Consider the following 25,000-nt stretch of genomic DNA (forward strand, 5'->3'; position numbering starts at 1 on the left):
TAAACATACTCTACCGCTTGTCTTTGCAGTTTGTCCTTTAGCCGCTTGAAATTTGAGACCAAATATCCACACTAAAGGATTGTTTACCTGACTTTTTAGGTAGCCGGTAGCTTTGCCACTGTCGACTGAATACAAGCAACACTCGGCTGCTGTTTACATATTGTGCAAGTGTTTACTTTGCGTGTCAGTTGCTTTGAAAATGCACACCGCCGGAAATGCAAGTTGACAACCATACACCTACCAGCTCTCTAAAGTCTGGTAACCAATACTTTCCTTTTGGATATTTTGTCTTACATTACGAGCGGCAAAAAGACAAGCGGTGGAATAATTGTATTTAACTTTCTGGCTTATAAGGAACATTTACCTGTTTTTGCACTCAAATTGTGTATTACAGCCTGACTTCATCACTTGCCTCCCTTACAGAGCCATATTCAGGATGACCAGTACTTTGTCACTTACACCATTGAGCCCATGCTTGAGTTGCTGTGGATCGAGGAGGTCGCACATGAGGACACCAGCTATAAAGTCCTCTTCCCTATCACAACGCCTCCGATGGCCAGGCCTCCACAAGTTCGCAACTGTGAGGCACTATTTAACTAAACCAGATTATGGTAATTTGGGATGCCTGGGTTGTTCATTAGGCACAAAACAGAAGAAAATGTAATGAAACGGGGAGGCAATACCTGGACTTACCCAATAACAAATATTAATTTTCAACTTCCATTGTACCGCATTTCAAAATGTTTTCCTTTGTTTGCCAATGAACAGACACGCCCTTAGACACCGTTCCTGAGCAGGCAGTGTTTGTGCTTGAGTTGGGGACCTTCAACCTTGATGTGGAGCTGCTGAACATCACCTTTCCCACCATGGTGCTAACTGTTGCAGAGTGCAACGCCAGGGGCTTCAATGTTCATGAGCAGAGATCCCCGGACAACACCTTGAAGACCTTCAGGATGGAGGTGCCCTTCTCAGACCCGGTGGTCTTTAAGGAGGTGTGTTTCTGTTAAATGCAAAGCCACGCACAGTGATTTGTACATGCCCTAATAAGTGGGCCACCAACAAAATAATGGCACAAATGTACTTTGTATCCATTATGTTGGCAGTTGCATGCATTTGATTTAGAGGAATGAGGGCAACATTACTTTAAGTGTATAGTTTGTTTTAATAATCCCCATATGTACTTGTCACTTGATGTTGAATAGAGTTCTGTTACAACAATAATGCTGACCAATTGACCAATGCTTTTAACCTCACTACAGAGAAGGGCGGAACAAGGTGTCACAACCTTCACTCTTCCGCTGATCTACGGCCTGGTCATCTTTCCAGAGTACGCTCCTTTCTCTCACTCTGCCGTTGTGGACGCTGTACTGCTGGACATTGGTATGCCTCTGGACTACGCCAAACTACTGAATGGTTTCCTCTCGTTAATGATTGCCCTGAAAGGAAATGGGCACTGAAAGCCCAACTAGCCATACTGTAGGGTTTTCCTATGCGGTCTTTCTACAAAGAAAATGTTAAGCTTTAGAGTATTTGGACCCAGTTTCCCTGTTCCTGATTTGCCAGGATCGTGTTTATTCAGTCCCACCGTAACAAAACATTTTGCAATCTAAACAAGGGTTTCTTCTTGGACCAGTTCAAGTAGTACCTTCCTGTTTTCTGTGCTTAATTAATGAACACAACCCTGTTTGTCCTTGTAGTGCCACCCTCAGTCACTGGCAACTGTGATCCGGAGAACTTCCACATCACTGTGGACTACAGGAACCAAGAGCCCTTTTTTGTGGTCTTGGTTGGCAAGCGGCTGCTTAACCATGAGTTTGCTCAACAGTATTTAACAGAAGGCGACACAGACTTCACCATCACGTTGCCCTTCTCTTCGCCGGACGCAGTGTTTGAGGTACGACTCTCTCCCAAAACATGTTAACCTAAATTGCTTTAGCTAGCCTCGCTTTCCATACCCTGTATACATGCATACAATATTGGACTAATGAACTCTCCCATTGGTTCCCAGTCAGTTCACTCGTCCTCTGTCAGGAGCAGACTGGATGTGGCTCTGTTGAATCCTTACAACAACATGACCATCAAATACTTTTCCCTGGCTTGCAGCTTCCTCAAACGCTGACTGGTTGGTTCTCAAACAATTACTTCCGATAAATAGGTGTTTAACATGGTTAACAAACCTGGGTTCCTTGCAAATACTGTGAGTCTAATAGTAGTACCAGATGGGCATGGTTTGCACTTTTGGTGCTATTCCATTGGTTCAAGCTCAATAAGTGTAACAAATACAGAACCCAGGTCTGATGGCTACCTGTCTTTTGCTCCCCCACCTCTAAGAGTGTTTCTCTAACGGAACGATGACTGCGCTGGCGGTGAAGGTGGAGTCTGTTCCCGGTCTGAACCCCGGTCAGCTGACCCTGAGCGACCCCGCCTGTGGTCCCACCTACAGCGACGATCGGTTCGCCTACTTCCACTTCACTGTGAACTCCTGTGGCACCACCAGGAAGGTAAAATGACTATTACCCTGAGGTGATGGGTACTGTGTATTTACGGACTGTTTGCTTCTGCAGGCTGTAATAAGCAATTCCCCTCTACTACATAGTTTATCAACAATGTCATGCTGTATGAGAACGAAATCTCCTTGCCAGATGAACTTGAGGTGAAGCTGAATGCCACGACGTCTTCAGAGGAGGAATATCAGTAAGTGCATTACTCATCACAGTTGTAGCTATTAGCTTTCATAGGTTTTTTTCTCTTCACCAATTGCTCAATACTTTGTATACAGGGAAAATGTGCCTCTACTACCAGTGTCCAATCCACTAATTGAAGTTTCCCTATTGAAGTTGCTTACATCCCTCTTTTTAGGTTAAAGGTTTCCTGCTACTATGTGGCCAACATCACTCGCACATTGGCCTTCCTGACCAGGCCGCGTGACAATGAGCCTTTTGCAGAGACTGGGACGGGTCGACTAATGGTCAGAATGAGACTCGCTCAGGGTAAGCGTGTACAAATTCAGAATTTCAACTTGACCCCTAGCCTCAAAGTATCTTGGAAGGTCTCCTTTACAAAACCATTCCCAAAAATCTAAACCTTATGATATATTACTCTTGCTTTCTGAGATCTACAGGTGTGGCTATGGAGTAACTGTGAGGAGCTGATTTGGGAATGTGTCAGATCCTCTGGTGGGGGGTGGGTAGTGTTGGCTATAAATGGCTTGTGTTCATTAAGGCACAACAGGATATGATAAACGAGATGGTGCCCACTGAACACGACCCCCGGTTGTTCTGTGTTCCAGACGCCTCGTATAACACGTTCCACCAGGAGGAGGACTATCCAGTGGTGAGGTACCTGAGACAGCCTCTGCACTTTGAGGTGGAGCTGACCACGTCATCTGATCCCAAGGTAGCGCTGGTGCTTGACCACTGCTGGGCCACCCTCAACGAGGACCGCGACTCCCGACCCCGGTGGAATCTCATCATTAATGGGTAACATGTTGTTTTTGGGCCTAAACAAGTGTTATTCCACAGGTGTGGTTCCTGAGTAATTAGCAACCTATCATGCTTGGCAGGCAATTTACTTTGGCTACCGTGGCTATGCCCCCATCCATAGGTCGAGTGGTCACAATGCTTAAAAACGATGCGAGCCATGTGCGGTCTGTCACCAGATCTCCACCCAATTTAACACTTATGGGAGATTCTGGCGCGTACGATCACATGCTTGTTATCACTGAGTGGTCCCTGCAGCGTATCATTGGAACGGAACGTATGCTGCATCAAACGACTCTAAACCGCGTTGTCTGAAAAGCATCTAAACAATGTTTTGTACTGATGATAAATAAAGTTCTTCACAATTTTATTCCACCTTTGCTTGTAAAATATATAAATGTTAACGTTATCATCTAGTCTAAATAACAGGTTGACTTGTTTTAAAGTATGATGCGGTACAAGGGAGCCATGTAAATCTAGTTTAGAAACTATGGCAGCCATGTTTGTCAAGCAAGAACTCCTAGAATGCTGTTCACTGCGCCCGTTGCCTGAGATCTTAACTTAGTTTGGCCACTTCAGCATGTGACTAATCTTTGTACTTGTTATGACATACACATGACAAGTAGTTTACAGGTACCTATACAAAATGCCAATTGTCGTCACCTCCCCAAATACAACCGTAGCACGAAAGCTAAACAGAGTTGCAAGATATAGTTAAGTCCTTTGGGAAGGTATTGTGAAGAGGATGATGCAGGAAATATTACAAAGATCTGGGAATTTATCAACTATACATGGCGGGGAAGACAGTTTCTCTAAGCTATATACCCCTGGCAAGGGCGGTCTTATCTGGCAACACGGAGGTACCATAGTTTACACTCTTATGCAGTGTTGAAATCAACTAACGACTTCAGTGTTAAGACAATGGGGGTACTCCAGTTGAGATCAATATTAGTCTGACAGACGCTTACGTGATTGTATGATGTTAGCTCATATTCAGTACCACCTTCAAAAGTGTTTTACACACGTGTCCATTACAATCTAGGGAAGAATCAGAACGCGTTAATAAAACGCTAAGTACATTATACTTACGGTACTCAGTAGAAACGACAACACGTTACACAGAAAATAAGGCACTTTGATAGGAATGCACATGTCCACAGTTATTTGTAAGGAAGGCAATAAATGTGCAAGGACTGTATACTTGATCTGGGGAAGTGCTTGGGCTTTCTTTTGAAGGAAAGTTTGTCCGGCTCATTAAATTCTCAAATAGAAATGGTCTGCAACATTGAAATGGGCTACTTTTGTGAATGAATGAGGCAAAATTAGAAGTTGAAACAGCCTATAGAAAATTAGCAGGTAGTGTGCCTTGGTCCGAGGTCAGCGCGGGTTAAATGTCCACATGTTGACACGGTGAGTGCATTCTGACATCACGTGCATAAAATCAACTCCCACTGGGACGACTGTTGAAGATATCTGGAACTCGCGTGTGAAAAGGTTAATGTTGGCGTTACCTACACCTTTTTACTCAATGTTATCCTTTTGGTTGGCTAGAGTTCAGTGTTGTGCCAAGCTGATGGTCAGTCAAATGGAAATCAAGAGCGGCTGGCAAGCTTGGCTTGCCTTTCCGATTTGGTTTCATACAACTGCTCTTAACACTGACTGAATAGTTGTTGGTTTTGGGTTGAATTCAGTTATTGCACTAAACCTAAAGGATGGTTCAGATGCCTGTGCAGCATGGATGTTTGAAACTGAATAGGATCAGTTGACAGGATCCCCAGAAGTTGATGCCGCTTTCAATTGAATTTCCTGTCCTAGAGGAATGCGCTAATTGGGAGTTGCTAAACATGAACAAATACCACGGTCAAGTGTAGCTGCATCTTGCTAACCTTATTTAGCTAGGTAATGTTCATATTTGAAAAAATGTTACTACATTTTTGATTTGGGTGAGCACTTTGCCATAGATGGACACGCTGGCCTAATTTTTATCTCAAGAATTTAAATTGGTTAACTATTGAAAGATGACTTTTTCCTACATTGTAATGGGCTACAATGACTTTGACCATGATTATGCACGCTGCAAATGACACTTTATTTTGCGGGTGCCTTTTCAGTATGTGGATGCATGTTACGCCAAGCAGTGTAGTGAAGCAACTTTATTGGTCAAAACCATTCATTTGGGGGATCGGGTTTGCAAAATGCTATGAAATCACGCAATTTTACCATTTTTATGAAATGGAATCAAAAACCTAAATTTGGCCATGTGGACACGGAGTAATTTTGCAGCTGTTTATTAAATCAGCAATGTCATGGCAGTTTTTTTTAAAAACAGGCTGAAATGTTTTGTATATCATAGGAAAAGGCACAATATTCACATGGCTGTGCACTAAATGGACAGTTCAGATTTGTCACTTCAGCTGCAACTGCAACTATCTCGTTGTGCAAAATCCTGACCATCGTCATTCAGCTCAAGTGGATTTGTACTGGTGTGGGCATTTGTCTCTTAATGTAACGTCTTCAGATTTCACAAATTCCTTTTTGCTAATATCTGGCAGTTAAACAGTAAAGGATAAACCTCCCAAAGATGCAAATAAAAAAAGTAGGCCTAAACTGTCTGCGTAGGTTACTTGTATTGTAGAGCTGCGCCGTTCACCGAAGTCCTCCACATGTGAATCCGATGTCGTGGGTGTAGAATTGATTATGTGTGACCAACTATTCCAACAGCGGAAGATTTGCTCTGGCGCATTGCATGAAATTCTTGTTTAAAATGAAGTACTCGTGTTGAAAAATATGATTGCCTTGTTGATGATACCGACTGTCTATTCGGCAACTTTGGTTAAAACACGGTCAATTGATCAATATTCAGGTCGCCTGTAGTCTGACCATTCTGGGTCATTTAGAATTTTAAGAACCATTTAGAGGGACATCTCACCTCATGTCAATGGACTTGAATATACATGTTTGACATCCGTCATTTAACAAGCCATTGCAGTAGAACAAAATAAATATTGTTGATGGAAAGCCCAATTTCTGTTCTTTAAAATAAAATAAAAACGTACTAAATCAGATTCATCCACGTCTGATGGGCCAAAAGATCAGAAATTAAAACCAACAAACCACTGTCGTGACGTGACCTTGAATTATCTGAGGACTGTTTAATTGTTAGCCGACTCTAAATGAATCATGTTAGGATTTGGGGTGCCGAGGAAGCGGTTTTAAAGTTACCGTCTCCCGACTTAAACTCTAGACGGTAGAAATCTATCAAATTGATAGTTAACTTATTAACCCTTACATCGTATCCTCCTTGCAGCTGCAAAAACCCCAGCCTTATGATTCAGTACTATACAAGTTGGTTTAATTGAATTACTAGCTAACTAAATAACACAGGCTAAACACACAGGTGACACAATATGACAGCTTGTTACATGGTTTCTCTTCACACCCCCCACCGTTCCGTAAGGGACACTTATCATTGCTACATTTTTGAACACACGAACCGGCACCAGCTTGGAGTAAAAGCATGAATGTATTTATGCGGGATGCCCGACGTGGAAAGGTAGGTGGTTGGTCTTCTCTCTGATTGGCTACATGAGATCACAATGTCGTTGGTTGTCCGTGGCTCCAGTCTTGAACAGAACTACAGGATGGGTTTTCCTTTCACTCGTTCTGGAAGATGGGCTAATCAACCCTGTCGCTGATTCCTCAGTGGGTGATGAGTATGATGGTTTGGATATAGTAGCAGAATGATCTCACTTAAGGTCATTTTTCTAGGTACTTGTGAGTTTAGGAAAGTTCCAAGCGTGTAGCTTGCGCCTCACGGTTTTCTGGTTAATGTTAATTTCTGTTACCATTCCTTTTATGCACTCTGGCCGCCGGGGACGCTTCTGTCAGTCTGACCAACTCTCTGTCCCTCGTGGCATGGCTACTTACTATGCACATTTTCTAGGCGAGTTTCTCTAACGCGTTCAAAGTGAATACTGGAACAATATTTCTAACATAAGACTGGTCAGAGATTAGCTGTAGAAAAATGTCATTGGTTTTCATTTTTACTAGAAACGTCCTCACTCTACAGGTAGGAAGTCTCGAGCCTTTACGTTGTATATGAAATATGTTTTTTTTCAAGACAGGTTATTTTTGTTGGGAAAAGCCTGTTAGCAAAAACATTCCTTTAGTTGTACTGGAGGGGGAGAAAGAACCCGCTTCTGCTGTAAATTGATCTGGTCCTCACAGGACAGTCATGACACCACCACAAGACTTCGTACACAAGGCGGTTGGGGTTTGCAGCGTTTTCTTGTTCCTAACTTAGTCCCTCTCTCTACACTGGCAGCTGTGAGAACCCCGAGGATCCATACCGTGTCGTCTTCCACCCGGTAGTAGCTGATGCCAGGGTCCACTTCCCCCTCACGTCAAACACTTTGAGGCCTATATGTTTTCCTTCGCCGAGGATGCGGTTGAGCCGAGTGGCCAGGTAACAAAGTTACCCCAACAATCTTTATTGGTTAATTTTGTGTGAGTGGCAATCATACATTTTTATGACACCATCAAATCTTTGATTCCTAGGTCTTTGTCCATTGTGATGTGGTCATCTGTGATGCCAGTAGTACCTCTGGCGGCCCCTGTAGTGGACAATGTGTGAATCAGGAGAACTCGAAAAGAGGTAGGTCTTGTTTCATGCTTTTCAGACCCTGGCAGACCATAACTGAACTAATAGTTATTCTCTCTTTTAACAGGTCAACGACATGTCAAAGACCTCTTTGAGGAGCGTCATTTATATGTTTCTTCTGGATACATTCTTTGGGTGTAATGTCTTGTTCTAACATGTCAAATAAAGTGTTCTATATAAAACAATCCTAACCGTTGGAGCTACCTTAATTGTATCTGATTTGCATTTAACACCAAGGCGCATGTAGTAGGCTTGTCATCTGACATGTATCAATCAGCATGGAACTCTGAACCATCCACCGGAGGGATGGAGAATTTCCCGTCTAGGACAAACGATGGGTGTCAAAACAAAAGCTTTCCAATGTCCAGTAGGATGAACTGACTCAATGTTATAGTGGTTTGCCAAAGTGAAACCAGCAGGGCTGTGGTTGGATGCAGTGTTGGTAATTTTCAACTGAAATTACAACTTTCCTTGATACCGCTCACTAGCTTGGTTTCCATCCAAATATGGACATTTCTTCTTTAATGATATGCATGTCAATCTCTCATGGCTCAAATGGGAAGAGCTTGACTTCATCGCTATTTGTTTGTGTAAGAAGTGTTGACAAGCTGAATGTACCGAGCTGTCTGTTTTTTAAAACTACTAGCACACAGCTCAGACACCCATGCATTCCCCACAAGACATCTCTTCACAATCTCCAAGTCCGAACTACGAAGGTCTCTATGATTACGTTGCAATCTATTCCGCATCAGGATAAGATTTCAACACACCGTACGGAACAGCGGGGTCTGAAGACACTCCTTAAAAAGTTGAGAGCTTGCACTGCAGGACGGCTTCATTGCTCCAGACCACCACAAGGGGGAGTTTGCGCAATCATTAAGCATTTGGGTCCCAAGGCTTTGATGACCAAAGACTACTTTTGACACGAGCCACCCTTGCCTTGTGGCGCTCAACGAAGATTGCTGACAAAACAGATGGAAGTTGCCTTAACGAGTCAAGCAAATGTACAATTTGAGAGGAATGTGATAATGTAGAGAAATGGCTTTTTTTTGGTCAAAGTTAAATTACAAATCTCTATTTAGCAAGTTAGACTAGCTAGTGTTAGGAGAATGAATTTGTAAATGGTCTTTCAGGGACTCCTGAGAACTAACAAACCAGGCAGTTGTCTTGTGAAACGGTGGATGTAAAGAATCGAGCTGGCTAAAGCATTGACTGCACAATTGTAAGCTTGCCTTGCAATGCAGCTGAAGGAACATGGCTAGCTATTTCCTTGCTTGAGTCGGATTAAAAATAACTGTTGCCGCTCTGGGTATGGACCCTAAAACAGTTCTGAACTAATATTCATACCAATCAATGAACCTGAAGTCTGAATGGCATTAATGAAGCCTAGAGTAGAATATACCTTTTGTGCCAAGGATGCAAGACCTATATACACATGTATTTTAGTTATTACCACGTATGAGATTCCCATATTGTAGCCTGTACATTGAATATATTCACCGACCATGTACTCTTCCCTGGCAAATAAAGGTGCGGTTCAGGTATGACACACTTTCAGTCATATCAAACGATGCGGTGTCTGTATGTATTACAATTATACACTTCAAGTGTTTACTGCTCCTGGGATATCAATGATTACACATTGTAACTATACAATAGACTAAACATGATTGATTTCTCAATTCATATATAGAGGAAAAAAACCTATGCATATCTAACTCCATTTCATCTGAGGACACAGGATAGTATTTCAACCAGTGGAGAATGTGAAACGCTTTATTGAAAAATCGATATGTCTTCCGTTTTTCCCAGACCTCAAGTAGTTTCCTGCTAGGGTTTTAAACGTTGTCGTGGACAGAACATCCAATCATGTTATAAAAAGGTGTACTTTTGAGAGCAAAAACCTACAGATGCAGGGACAAACAGTCAACAGGGAAATGTAAATGGAGAATAGGGGGAATTGTTTGTTTTTTTTGGGGGGGATCAGGCAAAACATTGAAGGGATTTTACAGGGCCCTAATGACTACAGACATTGACAGTCTCCTAGCCTAAAAACAAATGCTGAATGCACTGCCTAGATTGAGGGAAATGCACTGCCTATTATTGGATTTGATCAGGGCATGGCAGGGAAGCACTAACAAACTGCCTTTTAGTCCAATAAAAATACATTATTAGGGTGATAAATAAGGCAGTTGCTCCACGCATGACACAAGAGAACCCTCTACTGGAGCAAAACGCTTACAGCACCTGGTATTCCCAGGCGGTCTCCCATCCAAGTACTAACCAGGCCCGACCCTGCTTAGCTTCCGAGATCGGGCACATTAACTTCATACTACACCCCCCCGCATGCGGGTTCCTGACTACAGCCTCAAGCTCATTACACTAACGTTGCGTTATGGATTTCTAAAAATCGCAAATGAAATAAATATGCCTGCTCTCAAGCTTATCCTTTTCTTAACAATCCTGTCATCTCAGATTTTGAAAATATGCTTTTGAACCAGAGAAAATCAATCATTTGTAAGAGTTTTGATAGCTAGCTTAGCATTTAGCGTTAGCATTTAGCATGCAACATATTCACAAAAACCAGCAAAGGAATCAAATAAAATAATTTACCTTTGAAGAACTTCAGATGTTTCAATGAGGAGACTCTCAGTTACATAGCAGATGTCCAGTTTTTCCTGAAAGATTCTTTGTGTAGGACACATCGTTCCGTTTTGTTACTATGCATTTGGCTACCGAAACTAACCGAAAATTCAGTCACCTACACGTCAAACTTTTTTCCGAATTAACTCCATAATATCGACTGAAACATGGCAAACGTTGTTTGAATCAATCCTCAAGGTGTTTTGTCATATATCTCTTCATTGAAATGCCGTTCCTGGAAGCTTGCTTTGTCCTCAGAATCGCATGGAAAAATACTAGTAGCTGAGTTTTACGCACCAATTTCCACGCAGGACACCGTGCGGGACACCTGGTAAATGTAGTCTCTTATGGTCAATCTTCCAATGATATGCCTGCAAATACGTCACAATGCTGCAGACACCTTGGGGAAACGACAGAAAGTGCAGGCTCATTCCTGGCGCATTCACAGCCATATAAGGAGATCATGGAAAACGTAGCTTCGGAAATCCTGTTCATTTCCTGGTTGCTGAAACATCTTGGTTTTGCCTGAAGGTTTTGTTCTAGGGCACTCACAGTGAAAATCTTTGCAGTTCTGGAAACGTCAGAGTGTTTTCTTTCCAAAGCTATCAATTCCATGCATAGTCGAGCATCTTTTCGTGACAAAATATTGCGCTTAAAACGGGCACGTCTTTTTATCCAAAAATGAAATACTGCCCCTAGAGTCTTAACAGGTTAAAAAAATATATATATATAATATAAAAAACACACTATTTACAACATTCAGACAATAAAAGATGAACAATTCACCCTTTAACAAAATCAGAAAAAGAAAAAGTAACAATTATCCACTAAAACCAATTAATAATGAATTACAAGTTTTCCATTTGATAGAATTTCAATTACAGTACTCACCCACAGTTTCCTCCACCGTTTCTATATATTATGTATCTTTCTCTAAAATACCACAACAAAAATCCACACTCACAATTTTCCCTTCATAATGACCTAAATTCCTTAATCTTATTGCATATCTAGCATGACTTAATACAAAATTCCCCTCATTAATCTTACTCATTACTACTGACTTATCCATGTTAACCTTTGCACCCGATGCCTGTCCATATACTTTAAAACACTCCATCACCCTTTTTACACTTCCCTCATCTCTAACTGTTAAGTGGTATCATTTGCGTATTGATGAATCAAACTAAAACGTCCTTGTGGAGTCTGTACACAATTTATAAGATTATATTTTTTAAGAAATGCTGCTAAAGGTTCTACCGATAAAGCTGATAAAGGGCACCCCTGTCTCACAGATCTCTCAAGAATAAAATAATCAGTTAAAACCCCATTACACTTCACCCTACTTCTTGCCTTCTTATATAATAATTTTATCCATCCTACTATTCTATTACCAAAACCATATTTATCCATTACCCTAAACATAAAATCATGTTCCACCCTATCGAAAGCTTTATTTAAATCTATGCTTAAAACTAATTTTTTTAAATCACATCTCTAATTGTATCAGCAATATCTCTACCAGGGCACACTATAATTATGTGTAGGTGCTATAATATCATTTAAAACTTGCTTCATTCTATTTGCCAGTATCTTAGGTATTACCTTATAATCTGAATTTAATAAACTAATTGGCCTATAATTCTCCAGTTTCAATTTGCTCCCCTTATTTTTATATAAAATCAGCCCTGTCACCATAGATTCTGAAATACTATTATTATCCTCCATAGATTGATAAACTTCCAATAAAATAGGTGCTAAAAAACATTCATATATTTGATAAAACTCTGCAATTATCCCATCTACTCCAGGACTCTTATTTACTTGTAAACCATTAATCGCATCTTTAACTTCATTCACTGTTATCTTCCCATCACACATTTGTTTATCCTCTACATAAATTTGCACATCCACACTATCCAATATCTCCTTTACACACCCCTCATCCACCTCCCTTTCTTAAATAAATCCTTATAAAAATTCTGCACTGTTTCTAATATCTCTACATAAACATTGACAACTTCACCCTTTACATTTTATATCTTTCTAATATACACTGCTCAAAAAAATAAAGGGAACACTAAAATAACACATCCTAGATCTGAATGAATGAAATATTCTTATTAAATACTTTTTTCTTTACACAGTTGAATGTGCTGACAACAAATCACACAAACATTATCAATGGAAATCAAATTTATCAACCCATGGAGTCGCACTCAAAATTAAAGTGGAAAACCATGACCTCCCTACAACGCCTGGGCATGCTCCTGATGAGATGGCGGATGGTCTCCTGAGGGATCTCCTCCCAGACCTGGACTAAAGCATCCGCCAAGTCCTGGACAGTCTGTGGTGCAACGTGGCGTTGGTGGATGGAGCGAGACATGATGTCCCAGATGTGCTCAATTGGATTCAGGTCTGGGGAACGGGCGGGCCAGTCCATAGCATCAATGCCTTCCTCTTGCAGGAACTGCTGACACACTCCAGCCACGTGAGGTCTAGCATTGTCTTGCATTAGGAGGAACCCAGGGCCAACCGCACCAGCATATGGTCTCACAAGGGGTCTGAGGATCTCATCTCGGTACCTAATGGCAGTCAGGCTACCTCTGGCGAGCACATGGAGGGCTGTGCGGCCCCCCAAAGAAATGCCACCCCACACCATGTCTGACCCACCGCCAAACCGGTCATGCTGGAGGATGTTGCAGGCAGCAGAACATTCTCCACGGCGTCTCCAGACTCTGTCACGTCTGTCACATGTGCTCAGTGTGAACCTGCTTTCATCTGTGAAGAGCACAGGGCGCCAGTGGCGAATTTGCCAATCTTGGTGTTCTCTGGCAAATGCCAAACGTCCTGCACGGTGTTGGGCTGTAAGCACAACCCCCACCTGTGGACGTCGGGCCCTCATACCACCCTCATGGAGTCTGTTTCTGACCGTTTGAGCAGACACATGCACATTTGTGGCCTGCTGGAGGTCATTTTGCAGGGCTCTGGCAGTGCTCCTCCTGCTCCTCCTTGCACAAAGGCGGAGGTAGCGGTCCTGCTGCTGGGTTGTTGCCCTCCACGTCTCCTGATGTACTGGCCTGTCTCCTGGTAGCGCCTCCATGCTCTGGACACTACGCTGACAGACACAGCAAACCTTCTTGCCACATCTCGCATTGATGTGCCATCCTGGATGAGCTGCATTACCTGAGCCACTTGTGTGGGTTATAGACTCCGTCTCATGCTACCACTAGAGCGAAAGCACCGCCAGCATTCAAAAGTGACCAAAACATCAGCCAGGAAGCATAGGAACTGAGAAGTGGTCTGTGGTCACCACCTGCAGAACCACTCCTTTATTGGGGGTGTCTTGCTAATTGCCTATAATTTCCACCTGTTGTCAATTCCATTTGCACAACAGCATGTGAAATGTATTGTCAATCAGTGTTGCTTCCTAAGTTGACAGTTTGATTTCACAGAAGTGTGATTGACTTGGAGTTTCATTGTGTTGTTTGTGTTCCCTTTATTTTTTTGAGCAGGGAATGTTCTCCTCTGTTTATTCTTCTCTAATCCAAGAAAAAACAAAGTGCATTTCTCCCCCTCAAAAATACTTTGCTTTACTTCTTATAAAAGCCCCCTTACACTTATCTATTTCATATTTACTAAATTTTTCTTTCAACTCTAAAAACATTTCTATATTATAATTAGGTTCACTGTCACACTTCCCCATTTCTTCTTCCAATTTAGCTCTCAACTAATTTTCTTCTCTTTTCATCCTACCCCTCTTTTTCCTTGCATATCTTATACTAAAAACTTTTATTTTTTCCTTAACCTTGTCCCACCATAAACACTTATCATTCTCTTTCTGCTTGTCCTCCATTTCACATGCTATCAAATATTTAAGTTGTTTCCCATATTCCTCATCTTCTAAATACCCTGCATTCATACACCATATTCCACCCCCTGCTCTTTCCTTATCTAAGCCCACTGAAAATGTTAAACCTGCATGAGCACTAAAAGTTGCAAAACATACATAATATCCTTCATAAAATTCCTTCAACCGTCTTTTACTAAAACCAGATCTATCCTTGTTTGTTTCAAATCCCCTAAAACCACCTGCCTTCTAGAAAATTCTCTTTTGTCTGGATTTTCCTCTCCACATATCAATCATCACTTTTTCACCTCCACCGCCGCTTTCCTCTTCCTGTAGCCTCCCCTTGTTCTATCAATATTTTCCATGTCAACTGAATCCGAAATTGACTCTAAATCCATCTCATCCAACCAACTCAAAATCTTCTTTCCTGTGCCCATTTGTGTCTCCTGTATCGTTGTCAGCATCCCACTCCCCTCCACTTCACCTCCTTCCGAGGCACCCACATCGCTCGAGGTCCCCCCAAAGTCTGTGAGTCCCCAGTTCCTCCACCCAGCCCACTCCCCCCCCTGAAAACTCCCTCTTCTTATTTCTGAATCCATACTGCTCCCTATTTCATTTGTCTTCTGTTTCATCTTCTCCCTTCCACCCTCCACCACGTCCTCTCTTCCATCTTCTTCTCCTTCTTGTGGTGATACAATTGCTTCCTCAAAAAGTTCCTGTTAGAGGAAATTATAGTTTAGATGATCAATTATGTATACATTAATGATTAGAACCATTTATGCTTATACTATTATGTTATGATTTGAAAAGTATGGGTTTTTAGTGGAACTGTTACTGAAAATGTAAGCAGAAATGAATTGTGTCTGTGCCTCCTGGGAAAGTTTAAGAAGGAGGGATAAGATAGTTTTTCAAACAGATAAGAATGTTTTGGTTGGATTCCATTATTGGAGAGAAGTATATCCTTTAGACAGGTTGGAATGTAGTTTATGAGGGGAGTGAAACTATCTCCAGGACCGAATACTACGCCATTGTAAGGCTGGGAGAGGGTGTGAAACTGATGACGTCATTTTATGTTCACTTTCTTTATGATGTAATGTTCTTTGTATTTTGGGTCAGTACTCTCTGGAATTAAACGCTCTTACCTGGCTTTTAAGACTGGTCTCAATCTATTTCATGCATAATTAATGAACTTACAATTCATTAATGAATTTAGAAATGAGTGCTAATTGGTTTTGGCAATTAAAGCATAGAGGAATCTAAAATTCCTCTATCAGTTCCTGACTCCCCTCTTCAGCCAAAACCTCTCCACAGTTGCACTCCTCTAGTCTCTTTTAGCATCCACCACAAAAAGACCTTGCCCTTCCCTCCAACACATTCCCTCACATAATGACCCTGTTAACCACACTTGAAACATTTAAACTCAGGGCAGTCCTTGACTATGTGCCCAGACTGGATACACCGTCGACAAACCCTGACCTGCTTATCGTGTATTACTCGGAAATACTCTCCTCCTCCAGTGTCTCAAATTATGTCGAAAATGGCAACGATTGTACTGTTTCAGTGAATTTTACTTTACAGATTCTCGTCCCGTCCACGATCTCTGTACCTGGCCAAACTCTCCTCCTTATTTCTGAGACAGCAGTTACACCCCAGCTACTCAGCTTATCCAGTATGACTTTGTCTTCGATGTATAACGGAAGATTCATGAAAGATACAACTAGCTCATTGGCAATCATATCTCTCGCCATGATCCTTGTATCTGTAATCATTAAACCATCCATTAACCAATCCTTTCCTTTTCCATTTCGCATTGTAATTTCGTACTTTCTTTCTCCTTTCATTCTACATCCCACCACCTCCCCACACACCTCTTTAATCGAACGTAGTAACTCCATTGTTGTAACTTTATCTTCTCCCATCAACTCCACTGCCACCGTAAATTCTTTGCCATATTTCAGTCCTCCTTCATCTCCATGTTTCTTCCGTTGAGAATATTCTTTGTCCTTGTCCATTCCACTAGTCATTGCCATGTTGTCCGTCATAGTAAACAAAAATGAGAACAAAAACTCTCCCCCAAGCAGCAAAACTGCAAAGGGGGAAAAAAACGAGGCAAACTTAAACTTGTTCGAATGCAAAAATCAAAATGATACTTCAAAAAACGTTGAAAATAACCAAAAAAGCTCTCAAGCAAACACTCTCAAGCAAACAAACACTCACTCACGACTTAATCACAAACACCTGTCTCACTTTCCAAACAGGAAGTGCTCACTAAGGCCGGTATGGCCGTAAGCAAGAAATTATCTCTTGGTGCACTATATAAAGTCAAAGTGAGTCTGAATAACATATGTTGCAGTTTCACCATTTAGATAAGCATCTTTGTGTCACTCAAAAAGTGGAAGAAATTGCATATAATGTAGCAATCACATTGGATGAAATACAAACTAACCTTGATTACTTATTTCAAAGTGAGGGCATCTGTTGTTCTTTCTTTATGCTCTGGCTTCAAGGAAACTTTCCACAGCTTTGTTTGTGGGCCTCAATGGTGTGTGCTACGCTGCTCCTCTGAAAGTAAGTAATGTCTTGCTTTTTCATCTGACATTTTGACATCAGTGTTACATTAAAGTTGCTTGTCATTGCTACATGACAGTAGGTTGTCGTAAGACAAGGCTGCATGAAGTGTGAACTGCAGCTTTCTTGGATCCACAAAAATATGTGATTTTGGGGAATGCGGGCATCGATCCCACTACCTATAGCATGCTAAGCAAACACAATACCAATTGATCAAATTCCCCAGCTGTTTGGAATTGCCACAAGGAGCAACCAAGAGTGTCCAGTCTTGTCAGGCTATACTGTTGGTGGACTTGTTAGTTTGCGCTCCAGCACTTGCAGAGGCTCGGTGCATCTCAACAATTGTGCTCTGTAGCCAGCGGCCGGTTAGCTCAGTTGGTTAGAGTGTGTGATACGCTGCTCTCTGAAAGTAAGTAATGTCTTTCTTTTTCATCTGACATTGTGACATCAGTGTTACATGAGAGTTTCTTGTCATTGTTACATGACAGTGTCTTGTCATTGTTTACATACCTTAAGGGAAGATTTCGGCAGTTGCTGTATGGTTAGTGAGAAAGTCCATATTGCAAATGTACGGTCCCTTACTAGACGTCCGAAATCGTTTGTAAAATTCGCGGACGGCGTCGGGCCGAGCGGCAGGGCCGGACCTACCAGGAAGTCATCAAATGAACTTTGTCGGACATTCGGTTTCCGTTTTACAAAAATAATACGATTTTGGTCATTTTTCCGCCGTCCCGGAAATTCCCACAAGAGGGCATAAGCAATCATATTGCTATTGGACAAAACATAACGATTCACGACGGGGCCTTATCTCGAAAACTGAAAATATTTCGAAGCCGAAACTCGGTGAGCGTAGGGGCGGCATAATGGGCAGTTGGCCCCGAACAAGATGGCGTCTAGGCCTCAACGGTTTTTGAGTTATGGCCATTTATCTGGGATTAAAGGTCCAAAATGAAAATAGAGAAATTATTTTTCCACTTCACGTCAAAGTCAAGGAGCCTCCGGTGTCAATAAAAAAAGAACCAGCCATTTATCTATCGTCATTTAAGAGAAATCGTACAACGACAGATTGGTGATGTTCACGGATAGGTTTTTTTTTTTTCAACGGTGACAGATCCAGTTGCAGGGTGTTCTTACGAATCTTTTTAAAGTGTGCTGCGGAGCTCTGCGAGATTTCTGTGATTTTCTATGATTTTCTGAAATAACACACACTCACTAAACCCTCCGTAAATAACTCAGTTCTTAACGTAAAGACTTAAAACTCAGGATTCTGTAAAGGCATACCCCAATCAGGATATGAGTTTATTTATAGCTTCCTGTGCCAACCGGAAGTGCCTTAAATGGTGTCACAGTGGCAGTTTCCTAGGGTTAAAAAGGTCAGATCTTTTCAAAACTTCATATGTGTGATTAGGCAACCCCCATAAACTGTAAGTCAGTCATTTCTCCCAACAGATGTCAAAAAAAGCTCTCTCTCACACACACACACATACACAGAAACACACACACAGCAAGGATGGAGTGACAAAGTGCGGTGCTTAAAGACACACAAAGCCTACAATGGCATTTACATATTCTCTAGGCCTTGCCGAGTTCAACAAGATGCCCCGCTTGACCGCAGCTCGCTCAGTCTAAGCACAGCGACCATTAGAAAAGTAGGCCCAAAATTAAGCCTAGCCCTAAATGTAATTTGTTTTGGGTGACAGTGAGAGAACTGTTAGGGTGAGAAGCACAATTCGACCTCAGGTACGTTCCTAAGGTCCTCCCGATCCGTGCAAGCCTAACCTTGACCCTGTGGCATTAACCCTTAACAGTTAAAAGAAGGTGTTTACATCAAAGAGTTTGCATTGACTTCTCTCCCCATAGGAATACATTGCCTGCACCTCTAAATTCAACCTGAAGCCTATGTGGGTTATGAATGCCTAATGAACCTGTCTTCTATGACAGTCCATCAGACCACTATGAGGTCTACCTGTGTTGATTCTAAACTTCCTGGACCAACCGGAAGTGGTTAAATTGACCCAAAAGGTGTTTTGATGTACATAACCTTCAAAGGTGAAAATGACTACATTCAACCCTGTGTAGATCGTAGATCAGTCAATTCTTAACTTAAAGACTTAAAACTCAGGATTCTGTAAGTGTCTATGTCAATCAAGACATGTGTTTACTTATAGCTTCCTGTGCCAACCGGAAGTGCCTTTAATTGGGTCACACTGTCTGTTTTGAAGGGTTAGAAAAGTCACATCTCTCCAAAACTTCATATGTGTGACTAGGTAACCCTCCTAAACTGTAAATCAGTCATTTCTCCCAGCAGATGTCAAAGAAAAGCTCTCACACACACACACAGCAAGGATGGAGTGATAAAGTGCGGTGCTCAAAGACACAGAGAGCAGGCAATGGCATAAACATAATCTCTAGGCCGTGCCGAGTTCAACGAGATATCCCGCTTGACCGTAGCTCGCTCGGTCTAAGCACAGCGACCATTAGAAAAGTAGGCCCAAAATGAAGCCTGCCCCACAACGTCATTTGCTTTTGGGTGACAGTGAGAGAACTGTTAGGGTGAGAAGCACAATTCGACCTCAGGTACGTTCCTAAGGTCCTCCCGATCCGTGCAAGCCTAACGTTGACCGTGTGGCATTAACCCTTAATAGTTAAAAGAAGGTGTTTACTTCAAAGAGTTTGCATTGACTTCTCTCCCATAGGAATACATTGCCTGCACCCCTAAATTCAACCTGAAGTCTATGTGGGTTATGAATGTCGTATGAACCTGTCTTCGATGACAGTCCATCAGGCCACTACGAGGTCTACCTGTGTTGATTCTAAGCTTCCTGGACCAACCGGAAGTGGTTAAAATCACCCTAAAAGTGTTTATCCATACCCTGCCTGCAGTTTGATAGACATAGTGCATTCAACCCTGTGTAAATCAGTCAATTCTTAACATAAGGACTTAAAACTCAGGATTCTGTAAAAGCATACCCAAATGAGGATATCTCTTGACTTACAGCTTCCTGTGCCAACCGGAAGTGCCATAATTGGTGTCTCTTGGGCTGTTTCGAGGGGTTAAAAAAGTCAGATCTTTCCAAAACTTCATATATGTGATTAGGCAACCCCCATGAACTGTAAATCAGTCATTTTTCCCGTAAAATTTCAAAGGAAAACTAAATCACACACACACACACAGCTTGGAAGTAGGGACCCATTGGGGTGCGTAGAGACATACACTGCCTGCATTAGTTAACCTTGTTGGAACTTTTAAAGAACCGTCGGACCTAGAGTTCCGAAACTTTAGAATCCTGTTCTAGACCTCCGGTCGATAGTGCGTGGTGAGTTACGTGGCTCTAGACGGTTCTCGGACCGAGAAACAGCTTCGTACATTTGCAATGACTTCAATTCATTTTTGCATCACGAAAATGGCGACATTTAGAAATGTCCCCGAGTCGCAAGACTAGGTGCATTGCGACCGTCTCGGCCCATATAGACAGACCCCAACGTTTCTGTCCGATAGCTCATTTAAGGACCCCGTAGCAAGTCATGGAAAAAAGTGGATTTTCAGCACCAATTAGGGTTTTGCTTGGACACCAAATGACCGATCGAGCCGAAACTTGGGATTCGGGGTCGCCTCAGCAAGGTCTACATGTAACATAAGAAATGGACCCGCAGCTAGAACGTAACTACGTGTTTTATGTTTTTTTATGGTTTGAACCGAAGGCGTTGTGAATTTTGGGCCAGCTCTGAAGTATGTGATAGTTGGCTACTAAACGAGTTGGAAAAAGTGGGTTTGGTGTCAGTTTGTATCAGTTTGGTGTCAGAATGATATCTAATTGACTGATGGACGGTGACTTGCTGGTGACTCTTGTCCATTTGCAATATGTTTAAACAGTGAGGTACCATCACCAAAAGTGACATTCTGAAATCAACCCTAACGAGCCATTGAGATGAACCAGAATCACTGCCCAGCCATCCCGAGTTCATCGGGCCAGTCAATTTCACATTCCTGCAGGATTTTTATAGCATGACAAATTCGTGATAGTACCTGCCCATTGAACCATATTGCAAATGCACAGTGACTTTGTGACTTTGCAAAAGTGAGAAAACATAAACAAATGGACATGATGAAATCAACACAACGAGTGATGGAAAGGTACAACTCTCACTGCTCGGCCATCCTGTGTTCATCAGACCAGTCAATTTAGCATTTTTGAGCATGTCAAATTTCAAATGGTAAATGCCCATTGAAACATATTGCAAATGCACGTGCAATATGATTCTATAGTGAAAAAACATCACCAAATGGACATGATGAAATCAACACAACGAGTGATGGAAAGGAACAACTATCACTGCCCGGCCATCCTGTGTTCCCATAGCGGGCATTAATATCATAATGACCGGTAAATGCATTTACAACCATATTTTTATTTTTGGGTTACCAGGTGCCTATTTTCAATCACCAGTTGCACAACAATGCGTATCCATCAGAATATTTTAAACAGTCCATAAAGCACTCAGGATGGCCCCCATAGATAGAGGGCCGTAGTAGGGTACTTCCATAGCGGGCATGAACAATAGGAGTCCCGGTAAATGCATTTACAACCATATTTTTATTTTTGGGTTACCAGTTGCACAACAATGCACGTGCATTTGCAATATGATTGTATAGTGAAAAAACATCACCAAATGGACATGATGAAATCAACACAACGAGTGATGGAAAGGAACAACTATCACTGCCCGGCCATCCCGAGTTCATCAGGCCAGTCAATTTTGCATTTCTGCAGGATTTTCGAGCATGTCAAATTTCTTATGGCATTTGGCCCCCAAAAAAGTGACTTTTGACTTTGACTTTTGACTTCCTATGAAATCATATTGTAAATGGACAAATCATATTCCTTATGCACAAGTAAAAAAATAAAAATAATTATGATAATAAAATACAACTAAAGTATGTTGATACAGTTCTTATACGTGTGTAATTGACACAAAATTTGAAAAAATTTCGAAAAACGGTCCAGAAAGCACTTTTTTAAGGGTGTGTGAAGTTTTTTACAAAATTTTGACATTTTTTACTTTTGACTTTTGACTTCCTATGAAATCATATTGAAAATGGACAAAACATATTACTTATGCGCATGTAAAAATAAAATAAAATTGGACAAAAGTATATTCATACAGTTCTTACACATGTGTAATTGACAAAAAAATCGAAAGAATTTCGAAAAATTGTCCAGAAAGCACTTTTTTAAGAGGTGATAAGTTTTTGACAAAAAAATCATTTTTTCAAAATCTTGCTTTTGGACGTTGACTTGGGTTACATATCCAATATGAAAAACCACGGTGGAGCGGATTCGCCACCTGTTGAATTTTTAAAGTGTTACAACTGGCAATTGCCATATGGCATTTGCAATACACTTTGCATGAATCAACGCCGAATTGGGTGGTATTGGACAATGTGTATATGGTTTGTCCGATGCCAATGACTTCCCATTAATTTTTGTCCAATACAGGGGGGTATTCCCTTACCTACAGTATTCCCCAACTTGTCTTTTGAGAGTATTCACTTGTTAAATTAGCTTTTGCACAACTCCCACTTTCCACAATGTTGACATTCTAAAAATGAAATAGATGTGCAAAGCCATCTGTTTTTGTTAACTGAAGAACATGGGTTCAATCCCTGTTCGACGTTTATGGTAGATAGCTGATATTATGGAAATGTACTTTCATCACAACAGTGTAAAGAAAAGGTAAATTGTCTTGATATGGCCACTGCGACCTGTATGCTCTAGTCGGCTGGCCCTCGCTACATATTCGTCGCCAGAACCACTGGCTATTTTGTTATTGACTGTGCGCTTGTTTGTTCCATGTGTAACTCGTCGCCATAACCACTGGCTCCAGGTCATCTGGAAGTCTATGCTAGGTAAAGCTCCGCCTTATCAAAGCACTCACAGGCGGCCTAGTCCTTGCGCAGCAGTCCCTTCCAGCTGCAGTCAGAGCAGGAGATGCCCATCTGTAAATAGCCCACCCAATCTACCTACCTCATCGCCATATTATTTTTATTTACTTTCTGCACTTTTGCACACCAATATTTCTACTTGCACATCATCATCTGCTCATCTATCACTCCAGTGTTCATTTGCTAAATTGTGATTACTTCGGTACTATGGCATATTTATTGCCTTTAAAAAAAAAATCCCTTCTATTTTGTTATTGACTGTGCGCTAGTTTGTTCCATGTGTAACTCGTCGCCAGAACCACTGGTTCCAGGTCATCTGTAAGTCTATGCTAGGTAAAGCTCCGCCTTATCAAGGCAATCACAGGCGGCCTAGTCCTCTCGCAGCAGTCCTTCCAGCTGCAGTCAGAGCAGGAGATGTTCACCCCTCCGCGTCCAGACTGCAAATGAATTGCACTGCTTTGCTTTACCTTGGCCAGGTCGCAGTTGTGTATGAGAACTTGTTCTTAACTGGCTTACCTGCTATAATAAAGGAGAAATTTAAGAAAATAAGAAAAAAAAAATCCTTCCCAGAAAGGGGGTGTAGCTCAGTGGTAGAGCGCATGCTTTGCATGTATGAGGTCCTGGGTTCAATCCCCAGCTTCTCCATGTTTTTTGCAAAGACCCAACTTCTACTTTCCAGAATGTTGAAATTCTAAGCAGGAAACAGAGATGTGCTAAATAATTTGGTCTTTTAATCTGAAGAACATGCGTTCAATCCCTGTTACTACATTTATAGAACAGAAGTGGCATGGTTGCCAACTTTTATGGCATCATTTTCAAAAACTGAAGTTCATGTTTTCGATCCCTGTCCGTACCTGTTTTAAGAATTGCTGCTATCATTTCATTGTAGTTTCAATGGAGTGGTGTATATATAAAGTACAGTGTATTGATATTGCGTTTTATCTGCAAATTAAATGGGATGGAAGCTCAGAGGGGAGTGCATGCTATATATGTATGAGGTCCTTTCTCCACTGAGTTTGTGTGCCAAATTCACATTTGCACAACTACTACTTTCCCGAACGTTGATATATATATATATATTGCAGTATAGAGTGGCATGGTGGCCAAGTGGTAAGGCGTCGGTCTCGTAAACCGAACACCATGGGTTCAAATCCCATCTGTGCCTTTATAGAAAAAGCTTCAAATTCCATGGAAATGTACATTCATTTGAAGACTTTGTAGAAAAATTCATGTTGTATCAATATTTGAACATAACTATTATATTAAGGGCAAGTATCTCTACGATAGAGCCACTTTACATGTTTCCTGTCATACATAAGGGAAGATTTTGGCAGTACCTGTATGGTTAGTGAGAAAGTCCATATTGCAAATGTACGGTCCCTTACTAGACGTCCGAAATCGTTTGTAAAATTCGCGGACGGCGTCGGGCCGAGCGGCAGGGCCGGACCTACCAGGAAGTCATCAAATGAACTTTGTCGGACATTCGGTTTCCGTTTTACAAAAATAATAAGATTTAGGTCATTTTTCCGCCGTCCCGGAAATTCCCACAAGAGGGCATAAGCAATCATATTGGTATTGGACAAAACATCACGATTCACGACGGGGCCTTATCTCGAAAACTGAAAATATTTAGAAGGCGAAACTCGGTGAGCGTAGGGGCGGCATAATGGGCAGTTGGCCCCGAACAAGATGGCGTCTAGGCCTCAACGGTTTTTGAGTTATGGCCATTCATCTGGGATTAAAGGTCCAAAATGAAAATAGAGAAATTATTTTTCCACTTCACGTCAAAGTCAAGGAGCCTCCGGTGTCAATAAAAAAAGAACCAGCCATTTATCTATCGTCATTTAAGAGAAATC

The 25,000-nt window shown here is 41.6% G+C and overlaps 2 non-coding genes and 1 pseudogene across 2 annotated transcripts; all 3 read left to right on the forward strand.

Moving 5' to 3' along the window:
- The first annotated feature begins 397 nt into the window (after positions 1–397).
- LOC135570634 (zona pellucida sperm-binding protein 2-like) lies at positions 398–8,324 on the forward strand (annotated as a pseudogene).
- A 15,393-nt stretch (positions 8,325–23,717) lies between these two features.
- On the forward strand, positions 23,718–23,789 carry trnaa-ugc (transfer RNA alanine (anticodon UGC)). Its single transcript has one exon. It is a non-coding gene; the product is annotated as a tRNA-Ala (tRNA).
- Positions 23,790–24,237: 448 nt separating this feature from the next.
- On the forward strand, positions 24,238–24,309 carry trnat-cgu (transfer RNA threonine (anticodon CGU)). The gene has a single exon. It is a non-coding gene; the product is annotated as a tRNA-Thr (tRNA).
- Positions 24,310–25,000: the final 691 nt, after the last annotated feature.

The sequence above is a fragment of the Oncorhynchus nerka genome, unplaced genomic scaffold (genome assembly GCF_034236695.1).
Source record: "Oncorhynchus nerka isolate Pitt River unplaced genomic scaffold, Oner_Uvic_2.0 unplaced_scaffold_965, whole genome shotgun sequence".
Taxonomy (NCBI): Eukaryota; Metazoa; Chordata; class Actinopteri; order Salmoniformes; family Salmonidae; genus Oncorhynchus; species Oncorhynchus nerka.